The sequence below is a fragment of the Heterocephalus glaber genome, unplaced genomic scaffold, assembly GCF_053883595.1.
Source record: "Heterocephalus glaber isolate CG9 unplaced genomic scaffold, H.glaber_assembly_v1.0 deba00000594, whole genome shotgun sequence".
NCBI classification, from domain to species: Eukaryota; Metazoa; Chordata; class Mammalia; order Rodentia; family Bathyergidae; genus Heterocephalus; species Heterocephalus glaber.
In genome coordinates, this window is record NW_028258151.1 from 20,650,993 (window position 1) to 20,667,467 (window position 16,475).

General features: G+C 34.9%; 1 protein-coding gene and 1 long non-coding RNA gene across 13 annotated transcripts in view; one reads left to right on the forward strand and one right to left on the reverse strand.

The window, feature by feature from the left end:
* LOC106009980 (uncharacterized) overlaps positions 1-8,863 on the forward strand; it is an 81,274-nt gene extending 72,411 nt beyond the window's left edge. The window contains exon 2 of the long non-coding RNA XR_001183924.3: positions 1-8,863. This exon is cut by the window's left edge and continues 38,194 nt beyond it. This is a non-coding gene — a long non-coding RNA (uncharacterized LOC106009980).
* The window catches only part of Kcnq1 (potassium voltage-gated channel subfamily Q member 1), a 360,400-nt gene that overhangs the window by 213,673 nt on the left and 130,252 nt on the right, over positions 1-16,475 (reverse strand). The gene's annotated exons all lie outside the window — the stretch shown is intronic.

Sequence of the window (16,475 nt, forward strand, 5' to 3'; positions counted from 1 at the left end):
TCTATCTAAAGATACAGGAAAACATTTGATAAAATTTAACTCATTTTCATGGCGTGAGAAAATAACTAAACCACTCAACATACTAGGAATAGAAGTGAAAATTCTTAACTTGGTAAAGGATATCTGTTAAAAACCACAGTGAACAAAAATCAATAGCTTTCCTCTACACGAATGACAGACTCACTGAGAGAGAAATAGGGCAAATAATTCCTTTCACAATAGCATCCAAAAAACTGAAATACCTAGGAATCATCCTAATGAAAGAAATCAAAGACCTCTTCTCTGAAAACTATGGCACTCTGAAAAGAGAGATTGAAGATGATATCAGAAAATGGACAGACATCCCCTGCTCCTGGGTAGGAAGGATTAATAGAGTGAAAATGGCCATACTTCCAAAACTGCTATATAGATTTAATGCAATTCCAATTGAGATCCCACCAGCATACTTCATAGACCTCGAGAAAAAAATCCAAAAATTCATTTGGAGCAAGAGACCCAGAATAGCAAAAGCAATTCTAGGTAACAGAGACATGGCAGGGGGTATCACAATCCCCAACCTGCAACTCTACTACAAAGCTACTGTGATAAAAACAGCATGGTACTGGCAAAGAAACAGACCTGAGGACCAGTGGAACAGATTAGAAGATGCAGAAACAACGCCAGACACACTCAGCCATCTCATCTTCGACAAAGGAGCCAAACACCCTCACTGGAGGAAAGATAGCCTCTTTAATAAATGGTGCTGGAAACATTGAGCTTCAACTTGCCAAAGATTAAAACTAGACCTGTATCTCTCACCATGCTCTAAACTAAAATCAAAATGGATTAAAGATCTAAATATTAAAATAGAAACTCTGAACCAGTTGGAACAGAGGTTAGGTAGAACCCTTGAAGACATCGGTGTATGAAAAGACTTTATGAACAAAACCTCAGTTGCCCATGAACTAGCACAAACAATCAACAAATGGGATCTCTTCTTATTAAAAAGCTTCTGCACAGCAAGAAAAACTACCAGCAGTGTGAAGAGACAATCCACAATGTGGGAAAAAATCTTCACCTGCTCTTCCTCAGACAAAGGTCTACTATCTCGAATCTATAAAGAACTTAAAAAGATCAGACCTCCCAAATTTAAAGACCCAATCCAAAAATGGGCATCTGAAATGAACAGACATTTCTCAGAAATAGCAATATAAATACATGAAAAAATGTTCAACATCACTGGTCATTTGAGAGATGCAAATGAAAACAACGCTGAGATTCCACTTCATTCCAGAAAGAATGGCTGCTATCATGAAATCAACCAGTAACAAATGCTGGCGGGGCTGTGGGGAATGAGGAACACTGCTCCACTGCTGGTGGGAGTGTAGACTGGTGCAACCACTGTGGAACTCAGTATGGAGATACCTCAAAGAACTAGGACTGGAAGTCCCATTTGACCCCGCTATTCCACTGCTGGGGATCTTCCCCAAAGAATTAAAAGAATCATACCACAGTGATATATGTGCACCCATGTTCATAGCAGCACAGTTTGTGATAGCTAAAACTTGGAAACAGCCCAAATGCCCATCAACTGGAGACTGGATAAAGAAAATGTGGTTTTTTAATAAAATGGAGTACTACTCAGCCATAAAAAATGAGAAATTAGAGACATTTATAGCTAAGTGGATGCACATTGAGGCGATACTCTTAAGTGAAATAAATAGGACACAGATGTGTAAATACCGAATAGTTTCTCTGGTGTGAGAAACTGAAAGTGTAAATAAGGACTAAATGTATAATAGGTCATGTGAAATAGGAAGAAAAGGGGCAAAGGGGAAGAAAGTGGGAGGGCTAAGGGAAAGGATAGAAGGGAATGGGATTAATATGAGACAAGGGAAAAATAGGAACAAAATTTTTGTAAATAGGGAGGGCTGGAGGGGTTGAAAGGAGCGCTGGGCAAGGGTGAAAAATAAGAACCAAGAGAGACTATGTAAAGGTGCAAATTTCCAATGATGAATGTCATTATATTGTCTACCTAAAATGTACCAATTATTAGAATGAATAATCGATAATGTAAAATAGGAATAAAAGGTCCAAAGAGGTAGGGGTAGTGGGAGGCACAGGGGAAAGGAAAGAAGGGAAAGGAAAAAATGATGAGAAATGGAAAAACTGGAAATAAAGTCTTTGTAAATAGGGAAGGGTGGAGGGCGTGAAGGGAGGGCTAGGAATGGGGAAAAAATAAGAACCAAGATGCATTATGTAAAGGTACAATTCCCAATGAGAAATGTAATTGTGTTGTATACCTACAATGTACCAATAAAAGAATTTAATACAAAACAAAATGGAAACAAAGTCTTTGTAAATAAGGAAAGGAGGAGGGGAGGGGGTGAAGGGAGGGCAGGGGAAGGGGGAAAAATAAGAACCAAGATACATCATGGAAAGGTACAAGATCCCAATGATGAATGTAACTGTATTGTATACCTAAAATGTACCAATAAACATAATGAAAAAAAAACCCACAGTGAATACTGTATTATGCTTAATGGTGAAAAACTGAATATTTTTCCTTAAGATTAAGAATAGGTCAAGGAGGCCTGTCTTGACACTTCCGTTTAGCATTGTGTAGAGGTTCTGTCCACAACAAGTAGGCAGGAAAGAGACAAAAAGGGAACTAGATTGGAAAGAAAGAAGTTAAGTGCTATTTGTGAATGACATGAAAATCCCAAGAAGTTCCCCAAAAATCCATTATAACTAATAAACAAGTTTAGCATGTTTTCAGGATACAAGATCAATACACAAAAATCAATTATATTTCTATTTTTCCTCAGAACAGCCTAAAATTTAAGAAAATAATTCATTTTACAATGTTATCAAAAAGAATAAATCACAAGTATAAAGATGTACCTAATGCTACAAAACTGTATACTTAAAATGATTTACATGATAAAGTGTATTTTGTGGATATTTTACCATAATAAAAACCACACTTAGAAATGAAATTTAATAAAAGCAGTGCAAAATTTATACTCTGAGAATTACAAAACATTTTTGGAAGAAAAGATTTAAATAAACCGAAAGTGATTTCAGGTTCATGAATTGGAAGACTTAATATTAAGATGGCAATAGTCTTTAAATTGATCTAGACAGATTCAACACAATCCTTATCAGAATCTTAGTCAACTTCTTTGTAGAATGACAGCTGATGTCAAAATTAGTATGCAAATTGAAATGACCCAGAATAGTCAAAACAATCTTGAAAAAGAATGAGCCTGGAGGAGTCACACTTTCTGGTTTCCAAACTTTCTACAAAGTGACAATATTCAAGGCAATGTGATCATGGCATCAGACAGACATAAACTACGGGGAAAGAATTTAAAGTCTGAAAATAAAGCCATGTATCTACGGTCAGCTGAATTTTTTACAAGGGTGCCAAGATAATCCATTAGAGGAAAGAATATTCTTTTGCACAGATAGTTCTGGAAAATCCACATGAAGAAATGAATTTGAGCCACTCCTTCACTCCATAGAGAAAAACTCAAAATGGATTGAAGATCTAAATATAACAGATAAAACCACAGAATTCTTAGAAGACTTAGGAGCAATCATGGATTTGGCAAAGTCTTCTTAGATATATCACCAAAAACACAAGAAACAAAAGGAAAAAAATAGATTTATTAGACTTCAATGAAATTTAAAGTTTTTGTGTTTTGAAGAACATTATAAAGAAAGTAAAAAGGCAATACACAGATAAGATAAAATATCACAAATCATTTGATAGGAAACTTGTAGGTAAAATATATAAAGAACTCTTATAATTCAAAAATGAAAACATTCCAATTTAAAAAATGGATGAAAAATCTGAATAGACATTGTTTCAATGAAAACATAAAAATGTTCACTAGACACACAAAAGATGCTCAACATCATTAGTTATAGGGAAATACAAATCAAAACCACAATGAGATACCATTTAATACCTCCTAAGATGATTATTTAAGAAAAAGATGGGGTGGGGATTTAGCTCAGTGGTTCCGGCGCCTGCCCTGCAAGCGCAAGGATCCATGTTCAATCCCCGGTACCAAAAAGAAAAAGATAACAAGTGTTGGTGAAGATATGGAGAAATATCACACATTGCTAGTAGTAATGTCAAATGGTGCTCACATGTTGGAAAACAATTTGTCAGTTCCTCCAAAAAATAAAAATAGAATTATTATTGGCCTCACCTTTCCACATCCATGCATTTATCCAAGAAAAATGAAAACAGATGTTCTTGCAAAAACTTATACACAAATATTCACATTAGCATTATTTATAATATTCAAAAGGTGGAAACAACCAAAATGCTCATCAATTAATGAATGGATAAACAAAATGTGTTATATTTATACAATGGAGTATTACTCAGCCATAAAAGAAATGGAGTACTGATATTATATTGTTGTGGTATCCTACAACATCAATGAACCTTAAAAACATGCTAAGAGAAATAAGCCAGACACAAAAGAGCAGGTATCATATGATTAAACCTAAAATGTATAGAACATGCCATTCCAAAGAGACAAAGTAGATTAGTGACTGCTTAGAGGTTGGGGAGACTGAAAGGGAGATTTGTGATACTTAAAGGATACTGAGTTTACTTTTACGGTGATGAAAATATTCTAAGGCTAGTGTCTTAGTTACTTTCTTGTTGCTGAGACACAACAACTAACACACCCAAAGGAGGAGAGGTTTATTTTGGCTTACAGTTTGTACAGTTTTTGGTCCTTAGTCTGCTGGCCCCAAGGCAAGAGAGCCTACCAGAGAAGAAACAACTCATGGCATGGCAGCAGAAGCAGAGAGAGATCAAGGGCTGAGGGAGAGAGATATATCCATCCAGGCTACGCTCCCAGTGACCCACCTCCCACTAGGCTTTACCTCCCAAATCAGATTTAGCTATAGACTCATCAGTAGACTAGTTGATTGATGAATATCACACTGACATGATCCAATTACCTCCCAAAGCCCCACCTATAAGCACCTAAGGGTTTGGGCGTACATATAGATATAAATCATAACAGCCAGTTATCATTACATAGATTTCAGGATATGCTAAATACTACTGAATTGCATTCTTTAATGGGTGAACTGAATGTTATATGAATTATTTTTCAATAAAATGATTAGAAAAAATGATAGAAGAAAATATTCAGGGTCTAGAACTAGGCAAAGATTTCTTAGACCTAATATCAAAGGTATAACCCTTAAAAAGATTTCACCAAAATTAAAAATGTTTGCTCTGGGAAGGACCCTATGAAGTTGATGGAAAGGAAAGTTATTGAGTGGGTAAAATATTTGTAAATCACACATCTCATTTAGAATCAGAATTTGGAATATGTAAATAACATATAAAGAATCCTCAAAACAGTTTTAAGAAAAGTCCAACTGGAAGATAGGCTAATGATATGAACAAACATGTCTTGAACAGAAGCATATGAAAAAATGTTCATTATTATCAGCCATTAGGAAAATATAAGTTTAAACCACAATGAGCTATCACTACAAACTTATTAGAATGAGTAAAATGGGATATCATGTACACCACCTGAATGGGTAAAATAAAAAGTAATGCCAACTTCAAATGCCAGTGAGGATGCAGAGAAAGTGGGTCCCTCACACATTGCTGGTGGAAATGGGAAATGATGGGCCACTGTAGAAAACAGTTCTGTAGTTTCTTATAAAACTTGATATGTGGGGCTGGGGATTTAGCTCAGTGGTTTCACCACCTGCTGCGTAAGCGCAAGGACCCGAGTTTGGTCCCCGGTACAAAAAAAAACAACAACTTGATATGCAATTACTGCACCACACAGCAATTGCACTATGTGGCTTTTATCCCAGAGAAGTGAAAACTTATGTTCACACAAAAACCTGTATATAAATGTTCACAGCACCTTTATCTACATTATTAGTTTATCATTGCTGTTGTAATCAATTATCACAAATGGAGTGGCTTAAACCAACACATATTTATTCTTTTGCTGTTACAGAAGTGAGTGTCTAAAAAAGTCTTATGGAACCAAAAAGTGTCAGCAGGCTGTTTTCTTCTGGAGGCTCTAGGGCAGTGGTGGCAAACATATGGCATGTGGGTTGTTTTTCTTTTAAGACAAAGATGTTAATGTATGAGTTATTTCTAAACAAAAACCTCAGTATTCAGGTTTAGTTACAGTGTTGGCACTTTGTGATAAATACGTGGGTTTTGGGTTGCAGTTTGGGCACTTGTCTCTAGAAGGTTCGCAATCACTGCTCTAGGGGAACATCTATTTCCTTGCCTTTTCTTACTTCTGGACACTATCTGTGTTCTTTGGCTTGTGACCCCTTCCACAAATCACATCATATTTTCTCCCCGTTTCTGGGTTGACACAACTGTCTTTTTTTCCTATAGTCAAATCTTCCTTTACTTCCACTTATAAGGATGCTTGTGATTATATTGTACCAGCCCAGAATATCCAGGATTATTTCCTCTTCTTAAATTCCTTAGATACATCTGCATGGTCCCCTTTGTCATAAACACAGGTTGTATGCATTAGAACCTGGATGCTTTGGGAGCTATTATTCAATCTACCACAGTCTATAACAGACCTAAATTGGGAATGACCAAATGTCCTGAGATGAATGAGTGGTTTAATCAGTCATGGTATACCCATACCATAACAACTCTAACCAGCCATAAAACTGAATAAACTGTTGATATAGACTTGAATGTGTGTGCAAAGCATTGTGCGGAGTCAAAAGAGCCAACTTTGAAAATATCATGTGTATGATTCCATTTATATACCATCCTTTAAAAGGCAAAACTATAGAATCAAAGAAGAGATTAACAGTCCACAGGGATAAAGAGGAGGGAAGTGGGTGTAGCTATAGAAGGGCAACACTAGAGATCATTTTGGCAAAGAAATGTTCTTTATCTGTGTCATTATTCTGGTTATCATACATTGCTACAGTTTTGTTCCAGCTAGGGGAAACTAAGTAAAGCCTGCATGGAGTCTCTCTGTATTATTTCTTAAAATTGCATGTGAACATCTAAAGATAAAAAAGTTTTAAAGATGTTAAAATGGAAGCAAAAGACTGAATAGACACTTTTGCTTAAAAAGGATATATAATTGGCCCATAAGCACATAAAAAAATTATGAAAATGCAAATCAAGTCCATAATTAGATAATACCACTAGCTGTACAGTACAGTATTTTTTTTCTTTCAGTCAAAGGGGTGCTTTGATTGGAAAATCACTATTTTGTGACAACCATAACAAAGACTTAAAGAAAACCTTTATATCTGGAGAGACATTTTTGACAAGGAATAGGATATTTGGATAACCTTAAAAATTGCCCAGATTGTTCATGTACGGCAAAGTAAAATATAGTAACTGTACAGTGGCAAAGTAGACAGTGTTTCAACTAAGTGATCAAGTAGAATCACCATTCAGGAGCCAATGGCATGTGCCTTAGGACGAGGGGTACCCTAAGAAAGACAACAAATCACTTACGGAATGTTGTAGCTGCAAAGACACAGTCTGGATCTAATGAAGAAGCATCAGACCAAAAAACAAAAACAACAACAAAAAAACCCATCATGTGGTAGGACTGCATTTTCCAAAACTCCTATGTCATGAAAGACAACGAGACACTGGAAATGCCTAGCTTCAAAAAGCAATACTAAATGTAGACTGGATCTTGCAGTGGAGGAGAAAAATCCAAAAAAACAATTGCACCAAAAGACACTGTCAACAGACAAAAGCGAAAAATAAGCATTATGCCAAAGGATTGTATGGATGTTTAACGGCAGAGGTTGATAACTGTACTACCACTTTCAAAGGGAATATCTTTATTTTTAGGAAATACACAGCAAAATGTTCAGGGGTAACAGGCTATAGAGTATACAACTCATTCAGGTGTTACAGAAAAATGTGCTATGTGAGTGAGCACTTAGAAAACAGTTTAGAGAATAAAGCAAATGAGGCAAAATGTTCAAAATGAGTGAATCAGTAAATTTTTGTGAAGGGTATCAAGATGTCATATTTCACCATTGCAGTTTTTCTATACTTCAAAATTACTTCCAAATAGTGCTTCTTGTATAAAATGAACAACAAACTTGAGGTGGCTTTAGTCTAGGGTTCATAACTGGGGACAATTTTGTCCACCAGGGAGCATCTGGGAATATGTAGAGGTATTTCTGGTTGTCATAAGTGAGGGCATCATGCTGCTGGGACCCAGCAGAGGCCAGGGACGCTGCTAAATATCCTGCACACTCCCTTGACAAAGAATTATCTGGTGCCAAGTGTCAATGGTTTCACAGTGGAGAAGCCCTGCCCCACTTGGCTAACAAGATGGAAAATTGGCCTGCCAATACCAGCTGGCAGGGATGGTGGGAAGGGGAACCCTGCCTGTGGAAATGTGAGGTCAGACAGCACTTGAACAAAAAACAAACAAACAAAAAAAACACCCTGGCTATAATCATTGAAACTAATAATGCACCCATTCCTGAGCTATGGCCTGAATTATGTTGACTCAAAACTTGTAAGCTGAAGCCCTAGCTCCAAATGAATACCTCAGAATATAATCAAAAGGAGACCAGGCATTTAAAGATATGATTAAGTTAAAATGGGTCCAACCTGATGAGAGCCCTTATAAGGAGAGGAAAATTTGGACACATATAGTCACCAGTTGTGTATAAAAAAAAAAAAGAAAAGGGAGAAAGGAGAGAAGAAAAGAGAAGAGAGGAGGTCACAGGGCTAAGTAGCCATCTGTGACCCAAGGAAAGAGGCCTTAGGAGAAACTAACACTGCTAACACTGTGAACTCAGAATTGTGACCTCCAGATTTGTGACAAATAAACTTTTGTTGTTTAAGCTACTCAGTTTGATATTTTCTTATGGGAGACCTAGAAAACAAATACATCCTTGAGATTCATCACATAGAAATAACCAAAAGAGTTAAAGTCATCATATTATAGTGATACATGAATCACCATGCTTATAGCAGCACAATTTATAATAGCTAAATCTTGAAAATAGCTTATATGCCCATCAACAGTTGAATGGCTAAAGAAAATGCAGCACTTTTACACAACAGAGTACTACTCTCCCATAAAGGATAAAGTTGAGACATCTATAGTTAAATGGATGCACCTTAAGACCATAATATTAAGTGAAATAAATCAGACACATAAGCTTAAATATGCATGGTTTCTCCTGTATAAGAAACCCAAAATATAAATAAAGAGCAAAACAAAAGATAATAGGAAGTAGAGAGATCTTCAAATGGGAAAAGAATCAAGAGATGGAGGGAGAAGAGGGCAAGGGACAAAAATAATTAAAAGAAAAAATGGAAATAGACTTTTGCAAATGGAAAGGAGTGATGGAAGAAGCCGGTTGGGGTGGGAAAAGTAGGGGAGAAAAAAATTAAGATGTGTTGTGTACATGTAACAATTCCCCATAATAAATATAATCATTAGTTACTGCAAACAAGTACTGATAATAAATAGCCAAAGAATAATAAATAAAATTACCTGTACACAAGAATGTAGGTTCATGGGACATTTTTAGAAAACTGGTCTAAACCTGAAATAAAGTGTGTTTTAAGCAATCAGGAACACCATGGTACATGCACATCAGGAGAGTTAATCAGATAATATATTTTTAGAATGAAATAAAACTGAAAGATAAATAAAATTGAAACAGCAGCCTTGGAGGGAGTCTTAGCATAATTTACTGCACAAGCAAGGTGCAGAAAAACAGGTATGACATGATCCCATGAGCTTGAAAACTAATGATAATCCCCCATTATATCATGTGTATTTATTTTATTTTATATTATGTGAGGACTAGAAAACATGTAAAAGAATAAATTCTAGTTTATCAGTATTGGTAACAGAAGGTGGGAGAGAAGAAAACAACATAACAGAGGACTATACCAATATAAATATACTATACTCATCTGCAAATTAGAATTGTAAATACTGAAAAATAATAAAAATTTCAGAATGCTCAAAAGAACAGCCCCTAAATTTGTGGCATGAAAAGTGAAGAGGAGTAAGGTGGAATATGGATCTGGTTGGCAGGGGAAGAGTAAGTCTCGTGTTGAAGGAGAGTAGGTCAAGTTCCCATGCTCTAGCTCATTTGGGCCACCCAGCAATCCCAGGAGTGGACAGTTTGAATCCCAACTTCACAGATATGAAAACAGAGGCACAGGGGGACAGTAGCCAGACACTTTTGATCACAAAGGAATAAATGGCAAAGCTAGTCCGTGACCCTAAGAAGCTTGACTCTAGGTGATGCTCTGAATGCTCCATGAATTTGCCACTCAACTTTTTTTTTTTCTTTTTTTGGTACTGGGAATTGAACTCACGGCCTCATGCTTCCCAGACAGGCACTGCGACTACTCAACTATTAGAAATGTAATTTTAAAAAGAATTTAATTTTCCTATTTCAGAATTGGCAGATATGCTAGACTGAAAAACAATATTAGGACCAAAGCCTAATAATGCAATAAACAGGTACTACTGTATGTTCAATCTATTTCCATATACATTTTATCTGTATATATAAATCAAGTGGTGTGTCCTACAAAGAGAGTTATCTCCTTAACTTAGGTCTGTGGAATAGTCTGTATTCCATATTATAAATTGTATATTACAAAAATAATGATCTTTTTATACTTGGACACAAAGGAAATCTTCATTAAAAAACGGGAGATTTCACAGGCTACATCCTTTCATTGTAAGCCTATTAAATTAGAAATAACAGTGATACAAATTTACTGCTTAAAAATTAAGAAAGCATTTCTTAAAAGAATTCTAGATTAAAGAGAAAAATCAAACCACAAACTACGAACTATCAAAATAGCAATGAAATGGGACATATTTCATACTGTTTTATATGTCACAGCTAAAGCTGCAACCAGATGAAAATTTATAGCCTTTAAATGCCTTTTGGTAGAAAGAGTTTAAATTAATTAAGTATTACTCTTAATTAAATAAAAAAGCAAAATAAAGATAACAAGGAAAAGGAAATTAATAGATATAAAACAAAAAGTGATTAAATAGAAAACAAAATAGCATAAAGGTAGAAGATAAGGCAATAGAATAGAATAGATAAATCTCTTATGAGCTTCACTAAGAAAAAGGAGAAAAACTATAAAAGTTCAGGCAAGAAAAAAGATAGAGAATATAAAATTGCTAAAGGGAAAAATTAGTTGCTATCAAGTGGCAACACAGTGGAAACTCTTGAGGAAATTAAAAAGCAATGACTAAATTACTGCAAAATATGCAATAAACTAATTTAGAACAAATTACCGTAGAACAGACCAAAAAGAGATTGATGTTCTGTGTCAGGCCCATATGATTTTATAACTTGGTTCATTTAACCTTTTAAGCAAAGGTAACTTTAGTGTCCTTCAAACTATTTCAGAACATAGGACAAGGTAGACAGGTCTTTTATTGCAAAGCATTGTATTACCACAGGTATGGTGGCAGATTTCATACTCTGCTGACCCAGAGGTGCTATTATTTCCAAGATCAGATCTCAGGGATGTTCTCTCTGGTTCCGAGGAGGCAGCTACACAATTTTCATGGCTGATTTATACATACACTGTATTTTCCTTAAGCAGAGTTTCATTGATGGGTATGCCAGTGGTTTGCAATATTTTGCTATTTAACAGTTGCAGATATCAGTATCCTGATGATGAATCATTTTGAAAATGTATATGTGTTGAAGAAATTTCTAGAGGAACTGTCATATGCATCTTCAGTTTTTATTGAAATGTTCTTACTGACATCTGCTGAGGTTGTATGCTTTTATTCTTCCAACATCCATGGATTGGGCTGAGAGTTTTCCTCCACATTTACCTATAGAGTATTACCAACCTTTTCTATATTTAATAATCAGGTAAGTAAAAAATCATTGCTTTAATTTGGATGTCTCTTTTCGTAATTGAGATTGGTCAGCATCTTTTCATCCTGAAGAATCACTGGCATTTTCCTTTTTCACAAATTGTTTGTATAACTTTTCACTGTCTTAATGTAGAAGAACTTTAAAAAATATTGATGAAATTAGCCCTATGTCTAAAATATGAGTGACAACTATTTCCCCATGTTATCATATTTAAAAGTTATTTTTAGGGTTTTTTTCTATGCAAAATATTTTTATGTATATTTAATGGTTTTATTGAGGTATAATCAACATATAATAAACTACATGTTTAAATTATACAATGTTTAAATTGTACAACCTTTGACATATGGTGAAATCACTCCCACAATTAAGATGAGCAAATCCATTTCCCCTAAAAGTTTTCTTTGACCCTTCTGGACTTCCTCTCCTATCACTGTCCCCAATCCAAGTTAATTGCCTACTTTTTTGTCAATCTAGATTAGTCTTCCTTTTCTAGAATTTTATATCAATAGATTAAGACAGTCTACTCTTTTTTGTCTGGCTTCTTTCACTCACCATAATTATACTCCGGTTCATCCATGTTGTAGGTATATTAATGGTTCACTCCTTTGTATTTCAGGAGCAGTATTCCATTGTTAGGGGTACATCAGAACTTTTTAAAAAAAATCTATTCAAATGCTGATGTCATTTGGGTTGCTTCCACTTTTTGGTTCCTAGTTATCATACCATTTATAAGTGTTGGTATGTGCATATGTCCTTATTTCTCTTGGTTAAATACCTAGGAAGAGAACAGCTGGATAATATGAAAATGCTGAACTATTTTTTCCAGAGCAGCTACACTGATTTGGGGTTTACACTTCCAACATGATTGTGTGAGAATTCCACCTCCTCTGTGTCCTTGATAACACTTGGTCTCATCAAATCCCTTAATTTTAGACACTAATAATTGTGTGGTCATATCATATTGCCATTTTATTTGCATTTCTCTAGTAACTAATGAAGTTGAGCATGTTTTTATGTAAGCAGCTCTTCTACATATATGTTCTCTGCTGAAGTGTCTATTTAAATCTTTTGTTCTTTTTTTTTTTTTTTTTGGTACTGGAGATTGAACTCGGGACCTTGTGCTTGTGAGGGAGGCGGTGGAATTTTGTTCCTTTTTATAACTTGCTATTTATATTATTATTCAGTTTTAAGTGCCCCTTACATGTTCTGGATATAAATCCTTTACAGATGTATGCTGTTAAAATATTTTCTCAGTCCCCAGTTAGTATTTTCATTTTCTTAATGGTTCCTTTCAAAGAGAATGTTTTAATTCTGATAAGTCCAATGAATTGATCAATTTGTTCCTATTATGGCTTGTGACTTTTACGTCATAGACATCCTTTAACTATCCTGTTTTCTCCTATAAGTTCTATAGCTTTAGGCTTTGAATTTAATTCTGTGACAAATTTTGATTTCATTTTTTTGTAGGATATGGATCAAAGTTCATTTTTTGTCATGTTTATCAAATTGTTCCAACACTATTGGTAAAAAAAAAACTATTTCCACCAAATTGCCTTTATGTCTGTATTAAAAATCAGCTGTCCGTAACTGTATAGGTCTGTCCGGACTCTGTTCTGCTCCATTGATCTCTTTGCTTATCTTTATGCTAATACCACACTGGTAGTGTTACTCTGCCAACATTGTGATCATTTTCAAAGGTGCTTTGGGTATTCTAGGTCATTTGAATGCTGGAATTTTGACTGGTATTACATTCAATTTAGAGCTCAATATTGGATCTTGTGATTTGTGAACATGGTATGTCCATTTATTTCAGTATTAATTTTCCTCAACACTGTTTTGTAGGTTTCAGCATGCAGCACTTTCATATCTTTTATCAGTTATGTATTTCACATTTCTAATGCTACTGTAAGTGCTATTTTTTTTTTGGTACCAGGGATCAGACTTGGGACCTTGCGCTTGCGAGCCAGGCACTGGAACCACTGAGCTAAATCCCCAGCCCATGTAAGTGCTATTTTTAAAAATGTCAATTCCAGGCTATCTACTGCTATAATTTAGAGTTGTATTTTGCAATTTGATATTGTATCTGCCCCTTTGCAAAAGTTCTAAAGGTCATCTTTTACATGCATCAAATTTTCTACATAGATACCAATGAAATCTAAAAAATAAAGACAGTTGTACTTCTTTTTCTACCTACTGTCTAAAATTTCTTTTCCCTGCCTTATTCTATTGGCAAGAACCTCCATTTTAATGTTAACCAGAAATGCTAAGAATAGACATTCCTGTTGTGCTCTTGATCTTATGGGAGCTTGTTTTTCTTTATTAAGTATGTTAAGTATAGGTTTTTGTCAACAACCTGTATGAGGCTAAGGAAGCTTCTATTTTTTTTTTTTTTTTGGTATGGGAGATCGAATTCAGGCCCTTGTGCTTGTGAGGCAGGCAGCGGAACCACAGAAGCTTCTATATTTATTTGATGAGAAATGCCTGCTGGATTCTCAAATGCTTTTTTTTTTTTGCAACTAATAAAGATGATACTATGACTTTCTGTTGTCCTTCATTAATATGGTTCATTGCACTGATTAAAAAAAAAGTCAAACTAACTTTGCATTCCTGAACCCTAGTTAATCCTTTTAACATACTGTTAGACTCGATTCACTAAAATTTTGCTTAGAATTTTCACATCTGTGTTCATAAAAGATATTTACCTATAGTTTTGGGGTTTTTCCACATATAAAAAAATGAACCTCAACCCTTTATTTCCATACATAAAAATAACTTGAAAGGATCTATGAACCTAAATATGAAAGACTAAAACTATAAAACTTAAAGAAGAAATTATAATGGAAAATATTTATGAATTTAGGGTAGGCAAGAATTTCCTAGGATATAAAAAACATGATGTATAAAAGAAAAAAAATTGATAAATGAGATTCCATCAAAATTTAGAACTTTAAATGACATCATTAAAATGAAAAGTAGTCCTTAAACAGACCATATTTATAATACATATAACCTGTGACAAGAATATATAAAGAACTCTTACAGCTCATTAGTAGACAAGCCAATTAAAAAGTAGACACAAGAAGATGATAAATAGCCAGTACAGCACAAGGAAAGGTGTGCAACACTAGAATGAGAAAAATACTAATCAGTATAATAACAAAATTGAATTATACACTCATTAGGGAGATGAAGTTAAAAGTTTTAAAAGAACAAATGTCAGCTTAGGTGTGAACCAGTTAGAAATTTCTAATACGGCTAATGTGAATGTAAAATGATAAAACCATTTTGGAAAGCAATATAGAAATTTCTTGTATTACTGCTAAGAACCGATAGTCCTGTTCTTAAGTTTTTACTTGAGAGGAATGGAAACATATGTTCACAATAGATTTGTACATAGAAGTTGAGTATCCCTTATCTGAAATTCTTGGGACCACAGTATTTCAGATTTTTGTTTGAAATCCACTTGATCTGCAAAGAGGATAGCTACTCTTGCCTTTTTTTTTTTTTGGTTCCTGTCACATGGAGTATTGTTTTCCACCATGTAACTTTCAGACTATGAATTTCTTTTTGAATTAAATGTGTTTCTTGTATGCAGCATATTGTTGGATCTTGCTTCTTGACCAATCTGCCAGTCTATTTCTTGTTTTTATTTTATTGGTACATTTTAGGTATACAAATATAATTACATTCATCATTGGAAATTAGCACCTTTACATAATCTCTCTCGGTTCTTATATTTCCCCCTTCCCCTGCTCTCCCTTCAAGCCCTCCATCCCTCCCTATTAACAAAGACTTTGTTTCCATTTTTTCATTTTCTCCTATTAATTCCATTCCCTTACCTTTCCCCCACCCCTCCCACTTCCCCTTCCCCTTTGCCACTTTTCTTCCTATTTCACATTACCTGTTATACCCTTTAGTCCTTATTTACACTTTCAGTTTCTCACACTAGAGAAACTATTCAGTATTTACGTGTTTCCAATTAATTTCACGTAAGAGTATTACCTCAATGTGCATCCAGTTAACTATAAATGTCTCTAATTTCTCATTTTTTATGGCTGCATAGTACTCCATTAAAAAAAAAACCACATTTTCTTTACCCAGTCTCCAGTTGATGGGACTGCTTCAAAGTTTTAGCTATTACAAATTGTGCTGCTATGAATATGGGTGCACATATATCACTGTGGTCTGATTCTCTTAATTCTTTGGGGAAGATACCCAGCAGGGGAATAGCTGGGTCAAATAGAACTTCCAGTCCTAGTTCTTTGAGGTATCTCCATACTGATTTCCACAGTGGTTGCACCAGTTGACACCCCCACCAGCACTGGAGCAGGGTTCCTCTTTCACCCACAGCCCCGCTAGCATTTGTTATTGATTTCATGATAGCAGCCATTCTTTCTGGAGGTGGAATCTCAGTGTTGTTTTCATTTGCATCTGTTGAATGACCAGTGATGTTGAACATTTTTTCATATCTTAATTTGCTATTTCTACTTCTTTGTCTGAGAAATGTCTTTTCATTTCAGATGCCCATTTTTGGATTAGGTCTTTAAATTTGGGAGGTCTGATTTTTTTAA